This window comes from Schistocerca serialis, chromosome 1 (assembly GCF_023864345.2).
Source record: "Schistocerca serialis cubense isolate TAMUIC-IGC-003099 chromosome 1, iqSchSeri2.2, whole genome shotgun sequence".
NCBI classification, from domain to species: Eukaryota; Metazoa; Arthropoda; class Insecta; order Orthoptera; family Acrididae; genus Schistocerca; species Schistocerca serialis.
The window spans coordinates 1,236,213,496-1,236,228,867 of record NC_064638.1 but is presented as its reverse complement, the minus strand read 5'-3'; the positions used below and the strand labels follow the sequence as shown (position 1 = coordinate 1,236,228,867).

Genomic DNA, 15,372 nt, shown 5'->3' with positions numbered 1-15,372 from the left:
ATACCAAACATCATCCACTAGGATCCTTGTGATCCTCAAAACCTTTTTACTGTGTAAATAAGGAATTCATCTAGCTAACTTAATCATTATGGTGTGAATGAGACAATGCACAAATGATTTGATTTTTATGTAACTGGAAGAGTACAGAAGGTGAGTATAAAAAGTTCACATTATGATGAGAAATCAGCAGATTTCTCAGACTGGGGATGTATCAAGAATGGGGTCCCACAGGGTTCAGTCCTGGGTCCTTTACCTAATATGTATTAATGTCTTGTCAGTCTGTATTCATGAAGATGTAAAGCTAGTTCTTTTTGCTAATGATACAAGTTCAGTAATCATACCCAAAAAACAAGAATTAGTTGAGGGATTTTGATATGGTTTAGGGTAATAGATTCACGAAGAAAGTTTAGGTATGTAATTTGTCACTGATATGCCAGATAAATAGGTAGTCGCTAGTATACACAAGGTTTCTCACTGTTCGTGTTACAGGCTTCTAGGGTAAGAAGACGAGACTCAGTAAATAAAGTTCTGACAAGGAACCCACTTCCTGAAATATATGGTATGGATATAAAATAAGTCTGAAGGACGTATCTCTTCCAAATCTCCCATTTGACTCTATTTGACATCACATACCATTTTCGGCCGAATACAACAACGACTGCGAGAAAGTGGTACATTCGCAGCTCGGACGGTTGGCTGTGGTGCTCCACGGACGCATCGCACTCTCGACTTTGAAGATGACGGCCTTCACCAAGTAGGAGAGAACACGACGATGAGTACACAAAACATTGTCCATGCCATGGGCTCCTGTAGATCTGTGTTTGCACCGTGAAGAGGAAGATTTGAAAGTGATCCCATCTTCAAACTTATTTTACATCCGAACGGTACATTTCCTGCTATGGGTTCCTTATTGAAACAATATAATACCTATAAGTCCATACTAGAAATTGTGTTGTGAAACATCCTGTATATAAATGAACTAGTAACCCATCATATCTTTGCACTGGTAGCATTAGTATATATGACCGGATGACTTGTGTGATGTAATAAATTGTATTCACACATATTTTGTGTAACGCTTTTAGTTAGTTAAAAAAAACCATTACAAAACAAAACAAAACCAGAGAAAAATCTTTATCTCACTATAATGATTATCTGTCTTTAGTAGTGAGTATGTCATCCCCGGACACGGATGAATTTTTAAATTTTGCGACGAAAATGTGCAAGATGGAACCATCTAGAATGACATTTTCACTCAGCAGCAGAGTGTGCGCTGATATGAAACTTCCTGGCCGATTAAAACTGTGTGCCGGACCGAGACTCGAACTCCAGACCTTTGCCTTTCGTGGGCAAGTGCTCTACCAACTGAGCCATCCAAGCACGACTCATGCCTCGTCCTCACAGCTTTACTTCCTCCAATACCTCGTCTCCTACCTTTGGAACCATCTAGTTTATCTTGAGGTCTGAGGTCCAACTCAATGGCAGCTTCAGTGAGGTCATTTGCATTCATTGTCTGGGAACTGTGCTGGTCAAAGCAATCGGTTGATGTTGCATCTTTGAAGATACTGAGACACTGCCAGAGTACGGTGCACCTTGCATTGTCATCGACTAGGATAAAGTTGTCACCGACTTCACGTCTGTAGGAACTCACAATCGCTTGTAGGGCCTCTTGGAGGTATTAGAGTCCGCAATCCGATCATTATTGCCGCCCATCTGAAAACGGATGGACTTCCTGAACATATCTGCGTTACTGGAGTCGTCTAGCGCTACTCCAAACCCTAACATGTCTAGTGACCAGTCGCAAACCTATCCTGGTCTCGTCAGCAAACATGACATTACTCCATTCTGAAATGGTGCAGTGTTGATGTGCAAGAGCCCGATTTCGTTGGTTCAGTACAAAACTTCTCGTTCGTCCTCTGGAATGAAGACTACCTGGATGCAATCTTCTAAACACTGTTTGGTCTGAGATACGAATCCCTGTTGCCCGAAGTCATTTCCAATATTTCTGGCAGTTGATGTTGGGCGCCTGCGAGACGACAGTCGGAGGAAACGATCCTGCATTGATCTTGTCATTCGAGGACAACCACTGCGAGGAGATACTGTTCTCCACACCTTAGACACAACACTTTGAGTGACATGTAACCGATCGGCAACATATTGTTGTTTATGACCTGCTGAAAGTAAAGCCACTATCCTGACTCTGTCAAAGTGTTGTATGCCTCTACGTGGCAAGTTACTGCAGTGCTGAACACAAACTGAACGAAGCTGTTGTTGACATTGGACTGGCTGCGGTGTGCCGCTGCGGCAGCGGTATGTTTACACGACTGGGAAACGGCCACAAAGCCTGCCAATAGTAAGCACCGTCCACAGTGTGGGTTCTAAATGCATGAAGTATCGACATCATTAAGACTTCTAGTATCGTAGACTACATTTTACGGTAGTGTTCCAAATTTTTTATATTGCTCATGCAGCCAGAAGTTACTTGAATATATTCATCACACACACACAGACGCATTGTATGTAAGTAATATATTATCTATTTAAATAATACAGACGTTTCTGATACACCAGTCATACCCTAATATTACTTTTTTCCACACACATTAATAGAATCTATTGAGGACACACACAGTAACTCCAAATTTAGATTCTACGTCTCTGCCCAAGAAAGGATTAGAACTGTATATCTTAATATTTACTGAAAGAAACTAAATCTGTGTAGAATGGAAAAGGAACATGCATAGATACAGGGTAACAATTACTGAACTATAAGAAAAAAATGTTAATTAGCTACAAACTATGGCGTGCACACATTTTGTTCAACATGTAAACGTCACTACAGATATCCGGATTTAGGTCCTGAGATGTTCGATATACCTGCCTTCATTGGCGATGATGTGGCGTAGACGAATAACGAAATTCGACATCCATGCTGTCGATGACCTCCTGAATGGCTGTTTTCAGGTTTTGGAGTTATTGCTGCACAACTTGTCTTTAATATAGCCGCAAAAAAAGAGTCGCGTGTGTTCAGATCCGCGGAATATGGCGCTCAATCGAGGCCCATACCAATGGCCTCTGGGCACACCAGAGCCAGAATGTGTTCCCCAAAGTGCTCCTGCAGGACATCAAACAATGCTTCGATGCAGCCGATTTAACCTGCATGAAGGAAGGATAGATGCTGACGTGGGTGTTGGAGTGCTGTTCAGTTTCTAATGCCGTCTGTTCTGCTTTATTGCGGGTGAGGTGCTCGTTACTTGAGTGCCGCATGTGCTGCCGTGTTCAAGCTGCTCCCTCTATGTTGGATTGCCTGTGTTTCTCCATCACTCAGTTTCAGGAATTGAATTTACCTTTTGGTGCCTCTGTCTGACATTACTTCAATGCCACATTTGTCTGTTTTAAAATTTCCTTTAAATACGATTTGTTCAAAGCCTGCTTATTTCTCAGCTGGGTCTGAAATTAATTGTCATATGTTTTAGGCCGCTACGTGGGTTCGTGGCCACTGAAGTCGAAATTGTGTCTGATTTGTATTCGAAGATGTTACTTCCTTGACTGAAGTGGCTACTGTGACAAACTGCCTATTGGCTTCTGTCTCGGGTTCTTCGGCCGACGTTCATCTAATCATTTTACTGACGTGTCAACAGCACGAGTGGTTGGCATTGTCAAAGCTTCACCCTTCATTGCCGGTGCTGAAATGGAGCCGAGCTCGCGGCCGCAGACTATATGTACCTGGCGCGCCAACGTCCGAGGGCTTCTCCGCGGTCATTTTCGGTGCGGTTCTCCTCTTGCTACCTGCGACGGTCGTTCGCTTTCCCCTTTCTTGTAGAAGCTGTTCGCATGTTTTTGTATTTCTACACCTTCTCTGAACAAGCAGGTGTGATAGTGCTTCTCTACAGCTAGAACTTCCGTGTCGGCGAATTTTATTACTTGGTCGGTCTCACTCAGTGCGTGCTCTGCCACGGCCGATTCCTCCACCTGCCCCAACCTGACAGAAGCCAATAGGCAGTTTGTCAACAAGTGGCCACGAAAGCCTTAACAATTTTGCAGCTACTGTGAGTTTGCCTACAGCTGTGGTAAGCAAACGCTAGCGGCCCAGTGAATCAAGGCTTTTTTGTGTAATTTTGTTTCATTGCTCTGATGAGATATACCCTTTCGGGGAATTAATATTTACTGTTTTAAATATGACTCCGATTGTAATTGTTTGCGCACTAGCCTTCAAGATTTCCCTGTTACCTTCTAAGCCACATAACTTCATGTGAGTGACGGTTGTGTGTGATTATTACATTAAATTGTTGTATTTTATTGTAAGATTAAGTTAATCATTAGTAATTCCTTTGTAAAATTCTGGTTGTTCCGCGTAAGGTTTGGTCAGAGCTTGGGGCCACGCTCAAGTTGAGTTTTTGTCTTGCCCTGATCGTTTTCATGTGTTCCACGATTATTATGCATGATTAATATGTTGGCTAGTTTTGTCTTGATCTTCCAAGATGTCCGCAGCGCTTGGCTGCTCAGGGGCCGTATTTGTTGCCAGCCGGTCCACCGGGCGCAGCCTATCCGCGTTGGCTGTATACGTAAACACGAACGGCGTGCCGCTTCCCGTCTCACAGCAGCCTCTGAGACATTGCGGCCTCCTGGCTTGCCATGGCAAACCACATAAGTTGAGTTTCTGTCTCGTAGCAGTTTGGCGTTAATTTACCTAGCAGTATGCGTTATTTTTCGATGTTATTCAGCCGGCCAGTGTGGCCGAGCGGTTCTAGGCGCTACAGCCTGGAACCGCGCGACCGCTACGATCGCAGGCTCGAGTCCTGCCTCGGGCATGGATGTGTGTGATGTCCTTAGGTTACTTAGGTTTAAGTAGCTCTTAGATCTAGGGGACTGATGACCTCAGATATTAAGTCCCATAGTTCTCAGAGCCATTTGAACCATTTGATGTTATTCAGACCTGGCCTACCGCACCTGTCTCTTCCGCGGTTTTCCCTGCCTGAAGTTTGTTTTTTGTAACGTAATAGTTTTAATATTGATGTAATGCTCAGGTGTTGAATGGGTCCGCAGCTCGTGGTCGTGCGGTAGCGTTCTCGCTTCCCGCGCCCGGGTTCCCGGGTTTGATTCCCGGCGGGGTCAGGGATTTTCTCTGCCTCGTGATGACTGGGTGTCGTGTGATGTCCTTAGGTTAGTTAGGTTTAAGTAGTTCTAAGTTCTAGGGGACTGATGACCATAGCTGTTAAGTTCCATAGTGCTCAGAGCCATTTGTACCATTTTTTGTTGAATGGTATTTTACTATTTTTCCACGCCAGTATATTGAATAGGGCAAAGAGCCTATCCTGGTTGATTAATTATGTGATACACTTTGGCTTATGTTGTAAGAAATTTGCCTTTTTATTTGTTTATGTTGGACCTGTTGTGTGTTGTTTATTTGTAAATCTGAATTGAATAGTTTCCATTTTAAATGTGTCTTTGAGAAATGCTCTATATTTACGGTGCTGAGGTGGACTAAAACAATTCAGAAGAATCGTGTTTGCGGGGTAGCCTTCTCTGGTTGATCAAGTATGTCTTCAGATTTGTGGGATAGCTTTGGCCAGTGTTATAAACAATTTTTTTATTTATTTATAGTGAACCTACTCGTGCCGGCCGGTGTGGCCGAGCGGTTCTAGGCGCTTCTGTCTGGAACCGCACGACCACTACGGTTGCAAGTTCGAATCCTGCCTCGAGCATGAATGTGTTTGATGTCATTAGGTTAGTTAGGTTTAAGTAGTTCTAAGTTCTAGGGGACTGATGACCTCAGACGTTATGTCCCATAGTGCTCAGAACCATTTTGAACCATTTTTTGATCCTATTCTTGATCTGTTTACCTGTATATCTGAATTGAAGAGTTTCCATTTTTAATGTACGGGGTGTTAAAAACGTCTCTCCGCAGTGCTGTATGATTGTTAGCCGCGCGTGCCGTGTGATTGTTCGCCTGCCCGGGTTACTTCCCTTCAGGTGGACTCTCCCAACATTCCACTGTTTCGTTTATCTCAGCCAGAGTCAGTAGTATCTTTGGTGTGTGTCGTTACGTGTTGACATGAAAGTTTAAGTTTAGTTCCTTTGTTCGTTTGTTTCGTTTTTGTCACTGTTAAAATGCTAACCATTGAAGAAGGTGTGTTTTTAGTCGAACACGCGTTCAAAGCTGGCGGTAAATACACAGTTTGAGTTAATGAAACATTTAATTCAGTTTTCCCGGAGACAACACTCCCACATCGCGATACTGTGCGAGATTTGAGTAATAAATTTCGGAGTACGGGTTCAGTGACAGATGCACCGAGAAGTGGTCGTCCTAGCGTTTTGTCTGAGGATAAACTGCTCGATATTTCCGATGAAATGTCCATGAGTCCGAACAAGTCAGTAAGAAAACTCGCCCAGGAAATGTTTGTTAGTGTCGGAACGGCCCACACGGCTGTAAGGAAAAAATTAGAACTTTTCCCATACAAAGTGACATTCGTGAAAGAACTGAAAAATACTGATCATGACAAGAGACTGCATTATTGTCAATGGTTCAAAAATTTCCTTCAACAAAATGGAAGGGATATTCTTAAGGAAACGTTTTTCACTGATGAGGCGTGGTTTCATTTATTCGGGTACATTAACTCGCAAAATTCTCGTATGTTCAAATGGTTGAAATGGCTCTGAGCACTATAGTACTTAACATCTGAGGTCATCAGTCCCCTGAGACTTAGAACTGCTTAAACCTAACTAGCATAAGAACATCACACACATCCATGCCCGAGGCAGGATTCGAACCGGCGACCGTAGCAGCAGCGCGGTTCTGGACTGAAGCGCCAAGAACCGCTCGGCCACAACGGGCGGTTTCTCGTACGTGGAGTACTGCAAATCCATTGTGTATTCATGAAAACCACTTCATTCTGTGAAAATAGGAGTTTTGATTGCAATTTCTAGACGTCGGGTTGTGGGTCCCTTATTTTTCAACGAAACAATAAACGCACAACGGTACTGCAGTGATATTCTGTAGCCATTCATAGGAGAACTTGTGATAAGTGAAATACCGAACGGTTATTTTCAATCAGATGGTGCAACCGCGCATACAGTTCGCGTTTCAATGTCACTGCTTGCTGATGTGTTTGGTAATCGCATAATTTCACAGGGACTTTGGCCTCCGCGATCGCCTGACCTGACACCACCTAACTTTTTCTTCTGGGGTGCAGCGAAAGCAACTGTCAATAAAAACCGTCCGAAACCCATCGATGAAAAGAAAACTGCAATATCCACTTTCACTGCTTCTGTTTGCAGAAGAAATGTTACAGCTTCTGTTTGGAAACATGATTAGACGAATCGAATTGTGTATTCAACAGCAGGGGGGACGCTTTCAACATTTAATGTGAAAATTTGTAAGTAAAAATGAATAATCAATAAATGAATAACTTCTATTTCACTGAGTTTCATTTCGGTATATTCACTGCGGCATACGGCATGCGCGGCTAACAACCATACGGCACTGCGGAGAGACTTTTTCAACACCTCGTATGTACACTACTGGACATTAAAATTGCTACACCAAGAAGAAATGCAGATGATAAACGGGAATTCATTGGACTAAGATATTATACTAGAACTGACATGTGATTACATTTTCACGCAATTTGGGTGCATAGATCCTGAGAAATCAGTACCCAGAATAACCACCTCTGGCCGTAATAACGGCCTTGATACGCCTGGGCATTGAGTCAAACAGAGCTTGAATGGCGTGTACAGGTACAGCTGCCCATGCAGCTTCAACGCGCTACCACAGTTCATCAAGAGTAGTGACTGACGTATTGTGACGAGCCAGTTGCTCGGCCACCATTGACTAGTTGTTTTCAGTTGGTGAGAGATCTGGAGAATGTGCTGGCCAGGGCAGCAGTCGAACATTTTCTGTATCCAAAAAGGCCCGTACAGGACCTGCGACATGCGGTCGTGCATTATCCTGCTGAAATGTGGGGTTTCGCAGGGATCGAATGAAGGGTAGATCGACGGGTCGTAATACATCTGAAATGTAACGTCCACTGTTCAAAGTGCCGTCAATGCGAAGAAGAGGTGACCGAGAGGTGTAACCAATGGCATCCCATACCATCACGCCGGGTGATACGCCAGTATGTCGATGACGAATACACGTTTCCAATGTGCGTTCACCACGATGTCGCCAAACAAGGATGCAACCATCGTGATGCTGTACTCAGAACCTGGATTTATCCGAAAAAATGACGTTTTGCCAATTGTGCACCCAGGTTCGTCGTTGAGTACACCATCGCAGGCGCTCCTGTCTGTGATGCAGCGTCAAGGGTAACCGCAGCCATGGTCTCCGAGCTGATAGTCCATCCTGCTGCAAACGTCGTAGAACTGTTCGTGCAGATGGTTGTTGTCTTGCAAACGTCCCCATCTGTTGACTCAGGGATCGAGACGTGGCTGCACGATCCGTTACAGCCATGCGGATAAGATGCCTGTCATCTCGACTGCTAGTGATACGAGGCCGTTGGGATCCAGCACGGCGTTCCGTATTACTCTCCTGCGCCCACCGATATTCTGCTAACAGTCATTGGATCTCGACCAACGCGAGCAGCAATGTCGCGATACGATAAACCGCAATCGCGTTAGGCTACAATCCGACCTTTATCAAAGTCGGAAACGTGATGATACGCATTTCTTCTCCTTACACGAGGCATATCAAAAAGGTTTCACCAGGCAACGCCGGTCAACTGCTGTTTGTGTATGAGAAATCGGTTGGAAACTTTCCTCATGTCAGCACGTTGTAGGTGTCGCCACCGGCGCCAACCTTGTATGAATGGTCTGAAAAGCTAATCATTTGCATATCACAGCATCTTCTTCCTGTCGGTTAAATTTCGCGTCTGTAACACGTCATCTTCATGGTGTAGAAATTTTAATGGCCAGTAGTGCATTAGCAATGCTCTCTATTTATGGTGGTAAGATCGAATGAGAGGAGTCAGTGGGAGTGTGTTGTGCCAGACAGCTGCATTGTAACATCTATCTGTGCAATAAAATATTGTTGAACATTTGTGAAATAACAAATGACTTCTGATAAATGGCGTGCACCTTTCCGTGGCGCTTTAGTTTTTCCATTACCCTGAGCCGTCCACGCCGGCCGGTGTGGCCGAGCGGTTCTAGACGCTACAGTCTGGAACCGCGCGACCGCTACGGTCGCAGGTTCGAATCCTGCCTCGGGCATGGATGTGTGCGGTGTCCTTAGGTTAGTTAGGTTTAAGTAGTTCTAAGTTCTAGGGGCTGATGACCTAAGAAGTTAAGTCCCATAGTGCTCAGAGCCATTTTTTTGAGCCGTCCACTGACATTTCACGAATCGAGAATCTGTTGAACGACCTCGATCGACCCTCATGGCTCCACATATGTGTTGGTGCCTTGCAGAACGTCACTGGCTCTCTTCCTCCACATCTCGCAGCGATACGCACTGCAAAACATGCTTATTCGGGCTTTTCACAGATGGTCACATTAGTGTGACTGGAGAGTGTAGTAAATATGCTTGAGCAACCTCCGTGTTTTTAACAGTGGAGTTCAGGTTCGGACAGTGTACCATCGACGCCGGTAAGAAACATCAGGGAGCGCCAGCTGTTAGTGCTTCCTGCATTAGCAGGTACATCCTTCCGGCGTGCCTTGCTGTGTCAGTAAGACAGTGAATGGACGTAACTGCGGTCCCCTCATCCTGCATAGAGCAGAGCAGACTGCACTCACGGGCAACGCCATTCGTCTATCGACCGCACAGCGGCAGCTGTTGTTTTGGTGGCGAGCGCTTCAGTTTCCGCTACGCTGCACCGCTGGTGACAAGTTCCGGCCAACTACTGCGACGCGACGGCTGCGTCCGGCAGCTCTAGGTATTCTCTCTTCTGTTTAGTCTCCTACAAAATAGCACTGCGCTGTTTCTGATACCGCAACACAGTTGTCACCACTGAAATATTTTTCCTTTGCTTTTTACACATACAATTATGTTATTTTTTCATTCTGACAAGGGAACCTCCCCATCGCACCCCCCTCAGATTTAGTTATAAGTTGGCACAGTGGATAGGCCTTGAAAAACAGGAAGAAGTTGTGTGGAACTACAAGAAAATAAGCAAAATATACAAACTGAGTATTCTATGTGCAAAGTAGGCAACATCAAAGTTAACTTGAGCTCAGGACCGCCGTGGTCCCGTGGTTAGCGTGCGTAGCTGCGGAACGAGAGGTCCTTGGTTCAAGGCTTCCCACGAGTGAAATATTTAATTTTTTATTTTCAGTTTATGTGACAAACTCTTACGTTTTCATCACTTTTTTGGGAGTGATTATCACATCCACAAGAAAACATAAATCGGGCAAGATAGAAGAGTCTTTTTACCAATTCGCCAAGTGTACAAGTTAGGTGGGTCGACAACATATTCCTTTCATGTGACGCACATGCCGTCACCAGTGTCGTATAGAATATATGAGACGTATTTTCCTGTGGAGGAATCGGTTGACCTTGAGATCAAATGTTTTCAGTTTCCATTGGAGAGGCAAGTCCTTTCGTCTACTAATCGCACGGTTTTCCGGTGCGGTCGCAAAACACACACTAAACTTATTACAGTGAACAGAGACGTCAATGAGCGAACGGACACATCATAACTTTACGAAAATAAAGAAATTAAGCTTTTCAGTCGAAGGAAGACTTGAACCAAGGACCTCTCGTTCCGCACCTGCTCACGCTAACCACGGTGTTGCCTATCTTGCGCACGGACAACTCAATTAGTATATTTTGCTTATTTTTTCATAGTTCCACACAACTTCTTCCTGTTTTCTGGATTGATCAGTGTTCAGTTTTTCATGGCCTATCCAGTGTGCCAACTTATATCTAAATCTGAGGGGGGTGCGATTGGGAGGTTCCCTTATGAGATAAAAATATAATGTTGTTGTTGTGGGCTTCAGTCCTGAGACCGGTTTGATGCAGCTCTCCACGCTACTCCATCTTGTGCAAGCTTCTTCATTTCCCAGTACCTACTGCAGCCTACATCCTCCTGAATCTGCTTAGTGTATTCATCTCTTGGCCTCCCTCTACGATTTTTACCCCCCATGCTGCCCTCCAATACTAAATTGGTGATCCCTCGATGTCTCAGAACATGTCTTACCAACCGATCCCTTCTTCTAGTCAAGTTGTGCCACAAGCTCCTCTTCTCCCCAATTCTATTCAATACCTCCTCGTTAGTTATGTGATCTACCCATCTAATCTTCAGCATTCTTCTGTAGCACCACATTTCAAAAGCTTCTATTCTCTTCTTGTCCAAACTATTTATCGTCCACGTTTCACTTCCATACATGGCTACACTCCATACAAATACTTTCAGAAACGACTTCCTGACATTTAAATCTATACTCGCTGTTAACAAATTTTTCTTCTTCAGAAACGCTTTCCTTGCCATTGCCAGTCTACATTTTATATTCTTCTTTCTTCGACCAACATCAGTTATTTTGCTCCCAAAACAGCAAAACTCCTTTACTGCTTTAAGTGTCTCATTTCCTAATCTAATTCCCTCAGAATCACCCGACTTAATTCGACTACATTCCATTATCTTATACCCTCCTGTCAAGACACTGTCCATTCCGTTCAATTGCTCCTCCAAATCCTTTTCTGTCTCTGACAGAATTACAATGTCATCGGCTAACCTCAATGTGTTTTTTCCTTTATTGCTTGCTCAATATACAAATTGAATAAAATCTGGGATAGGCTACAACCCTGCCTCACTCCCTTCCCAACCACTGCTTCCCTTTCATACCCCTCGACTCTTATAACAGCCATCTGCTTTCTGTAAAAACTGTAAATAGCCTTTCGCTCTCTGTATTTTACCCCTGCCATCTTCAGAATTTGAAAGAGAGTATTCCAATCGACATTGTCAAAAGCTTTCTCTAAGTCTACAAATGCTAGAAACGTAGGTTTGCCTTTCCTTAATCTTTCTTCTAAGATAAGTCGTAGGGTCAGTATTGCCTCACGTGTTCCAACATTCACGGAATCCAAACTGATCTTTTCCGAGGTCGGCTTCTATCAGTTTTTCCATTCGTCTGTAAGGAATTTGCGTTAGTATTTTGCAGCAGTGACTTATTAAACTGATAGTTCGGTAATTTTCACATCTGCTTTCTTTGGGATTGGGATTATTATATTCTTCTTGAAGTCTGAGGGTATTTCGAGTTTTGTCAGGACTGGCTCTCCCAAGGATGTCAGTAGTTATAATATTATATATAATATTGTTCAAATATTGAGAAATACAGTAGTCAAAATAAATTTTGCATATTTGCTGTAACTTTAAAACTGAACTTTGTGATCCAGAAACACGTTACTATATCAGTACGTTCATTTGTTTGTAATTTAATTCTAACGGAAACAGTATATATTTCTATCGTGAGGGGCAGTACGTGCAGTCTATGGCAACCATGTAAACTGTAAACATTGCAGTACCTGCGCAGCGTATTATCACGAGAGCCGTGTTGCTTCAAGATGGTTTGGAAAACAGTAACGTATGATCAGACGCTCTGCACTTCATAGAATACTGAACTAGTTTCAAGCGACAGAATCAGCTCAGCTTTGTCACAGTAGTAATCGTGAGAGAAAAAAATAACAAGAGTGCAGGATGAATATCTGTGTATAACAGATAGTAGACACCCTCAACACAATGCGATACGTCCACGGCAGTAGTTAACAGCTACAGGAGTGCAATTGTCAACACAAATGATACCAAACAGGTTCGATAATCTGGGACTAGACCTCTGCCACAAGACCTCACAAAGCTCTTTGTCTAATTGTGAGCAAGTCAGTAGGGTGACATAACGCTTTTTTCTGACGAGATCAGCGTCAGTCTGCTCCTTGACAACGTTTACACCCTAACTGTATCGTGGACCGCCACCATTAGCGGTTTAGTTACGTTTTGGTGTCGAACCAAGTGTGGTCGCAGGACAGCCCTTGTGCCAATACCAGAGAAGATGATTGGTGTGAAGCATCGGAACGACCTCCTTGCACGCATCGTGGCACGGTTTTCTGACTCCCGATGATGGTCGACAGTGAACGCCCTCGTCGTCACACTCTGGTGAACACCTTCCTAGCGGAGCTATCGTGTTTGAAGGTGCCCACAACCACACCGCAAATGAAAGCGCCAGATTTGTTCATATATCAACGCCAAATATCAGACATGTCTACAAGGAATAACAGCCGTCAGAGATTTTGGCTTCCTACACAGAAGCGAACATTGTGAAGCACGAGAGAACATTGTGAAGGGAACTTTATGCCACAGACATTAGGAATTGGGTACCACTTCATTGCTCACAACGCCACGTGGGGCTGCACATTCTGAATGGAGCGAATAACACAGAAACTGGTCCAGTTGAATAGAGGCTTGTAGAGGCTTCCAGTATTCCAGTGGGTCTCTGTTGTGCAAGGCATCAAGCGCCCTGAGTGCCCTATAACGCGTTTATTCAACTGTGCATGGAGAATATAAACCAGGCCAGAGGCAGTTCTGTGGTGTTTTTCGTAGCATGATGTGGTGAGTCATACTCATGAACAATCATGCTTGTTTCAGCAATCTCGGTAACCAAGTGTTGACCATTCTTTAACATCTACATCGTGGATATGTAGAGAACCCTTCTGTATTAGAAATGTTTCCATAAATCACACGTATAGCTGACCGGAGTGGCCGAGTGGTTCTAGGCGCTACAGTCTGGTGCCGCGCGACCGTTACGGTTGCAGGTTCGAATTCTGCCTCAGGCATGGATGTGTGTGAGGTCCTTAGGTTAGTTAGGTTTAAGTAGTTCTAAGTTCTAGGGGACTTATGACCTCAGCAGTTGAGTCCCATAGTGCTCAGAGCCATTTGAACCATTTTAATCACACGTATATGTTCCTGGTTTAAGGATACGTGAGCACTACACCTCAACTGACCCGCTAAAAACACGACCTAAGCCCTGTAGAAGTTCTCCGGGACTACCTGCATTTGGCACAATGTGTGAAACGTACCACTGCAACACGCCAAATCTGATAGGTGTAAGAGGTCATAGCTGAAGGAACTTCTTCACCACATTGATGCAATTTTTTCAAGGCCAGAGGCGATGTTACAAGATATTAATTAGGTACCTCTTGGGCAGGACTAATTTTTTCTTCAGTGTACTTGATACAAGAGCTACTTTCTTTTTCCTTCAACATCCGATCGGTGGCAAAATGAATACCACAATGAAAACCAAAACCATTTAGTTTGCAACATTTAGTTATGCCTTCCAGTTACCTCTCTCCATAATCACCACTTCTGTCAATTGTAGTAGGGTGGTTTGGGGAAGGAGACCAGACAGTGAGGTCATCGGTCTCATCGGATTAGGGAATGATGGGAAAGGAAGTTGGCCATGCCCTTTCAAAGGAACAATCCCGGCATTTACCTGGAGAGATTTAGGGAAATCACAGAAAACCTAAATCAGGATGGCCAGACGCGGGATTGAACCGTCGTCCTCCTGAATGTGAGTCCAGTGTCTAACTACTGCGCCACCTCGCCCAGTACAATTGTAGTAGTGTGGTACCATCTGTCCAATGCCCTTGTCAAAGAAGGCAGCCGCTTGTGTTTTCCAGCTTTTCCTTAGATTGGTATGGAGCTGGTTGTCTGCGCCAAAATGCAGCCCAGAACTGTCAGAAGAAGGATATGCATGACAGTTACATTATGTGGGATGCATACAATCAGGCGAACCACCTGCACAGAAATTCACGTTTGGCGGGAGGCTCTATGTACTAGGCGCTTTTATGGGCTCACTCTGCTCTCATTACAGAAAAGTGCAACTTGATGCAATACACTGGCATACTAGGGAGACTGTGCAAGACACCTGCGCAAAGCTTCACTGGATTTTCACTGTGGTTTTCATTTCGCTACCCATCACAGCTTGAAAAAAAGTTCCTCTCAAACTGTGCACAGTGAAAGCAGCAGATGGCTGCGTCACTGGCCTTGAACTCACCTAGGTTGTCGACGACGCAGGACAGCGATGCATCCCTTTGCTTCAACATTCATTCGGTGGCAAAATGAATACCACAAGGAAAACCAAAACCATTTAGTTTGCAACATTTAGCTACACCTTCCAGTTATCTCTCCATTATCGCCACTTCCATTTAGACACTTGTAATAGCATGGTACCATCTTTCCAATGCCCCCGTCAAAGAAGGCAGCGTTTTCCAGCTATTCCTTACATTGGTGCAGAGCTGGTTGTCTGTGCCAAAATGCAGCCCAGAAGTGTCAGAAGAAGAACATGCATGACAGTTACGTTATGTGGGATGCATACAATCAGGCGAAGCACCTGCACAGAACTTCGTGTTTGGCGGGAGCCTCTATGTAATAGGCGTTTTATGGGCTCACTCTG

The 15,372-nt window shown here is 44.3% G+C and overlaps 1 protein-coding gene across 1 annotated transcript in view; it reads right to left on the bottom strand.

Annotated features, from left to right (window-relative positions):
* Nucleotides 1-15,372, bottom strand: part of LOC126459831 (lachesin-like) — a gene marked incomplete at its 5' end in the record, with an annotated part of 666,568 nt that overhangs the window by 280,165 nt on the left and 371,031 nt on the right. The window lies entirely within an intron of this gene.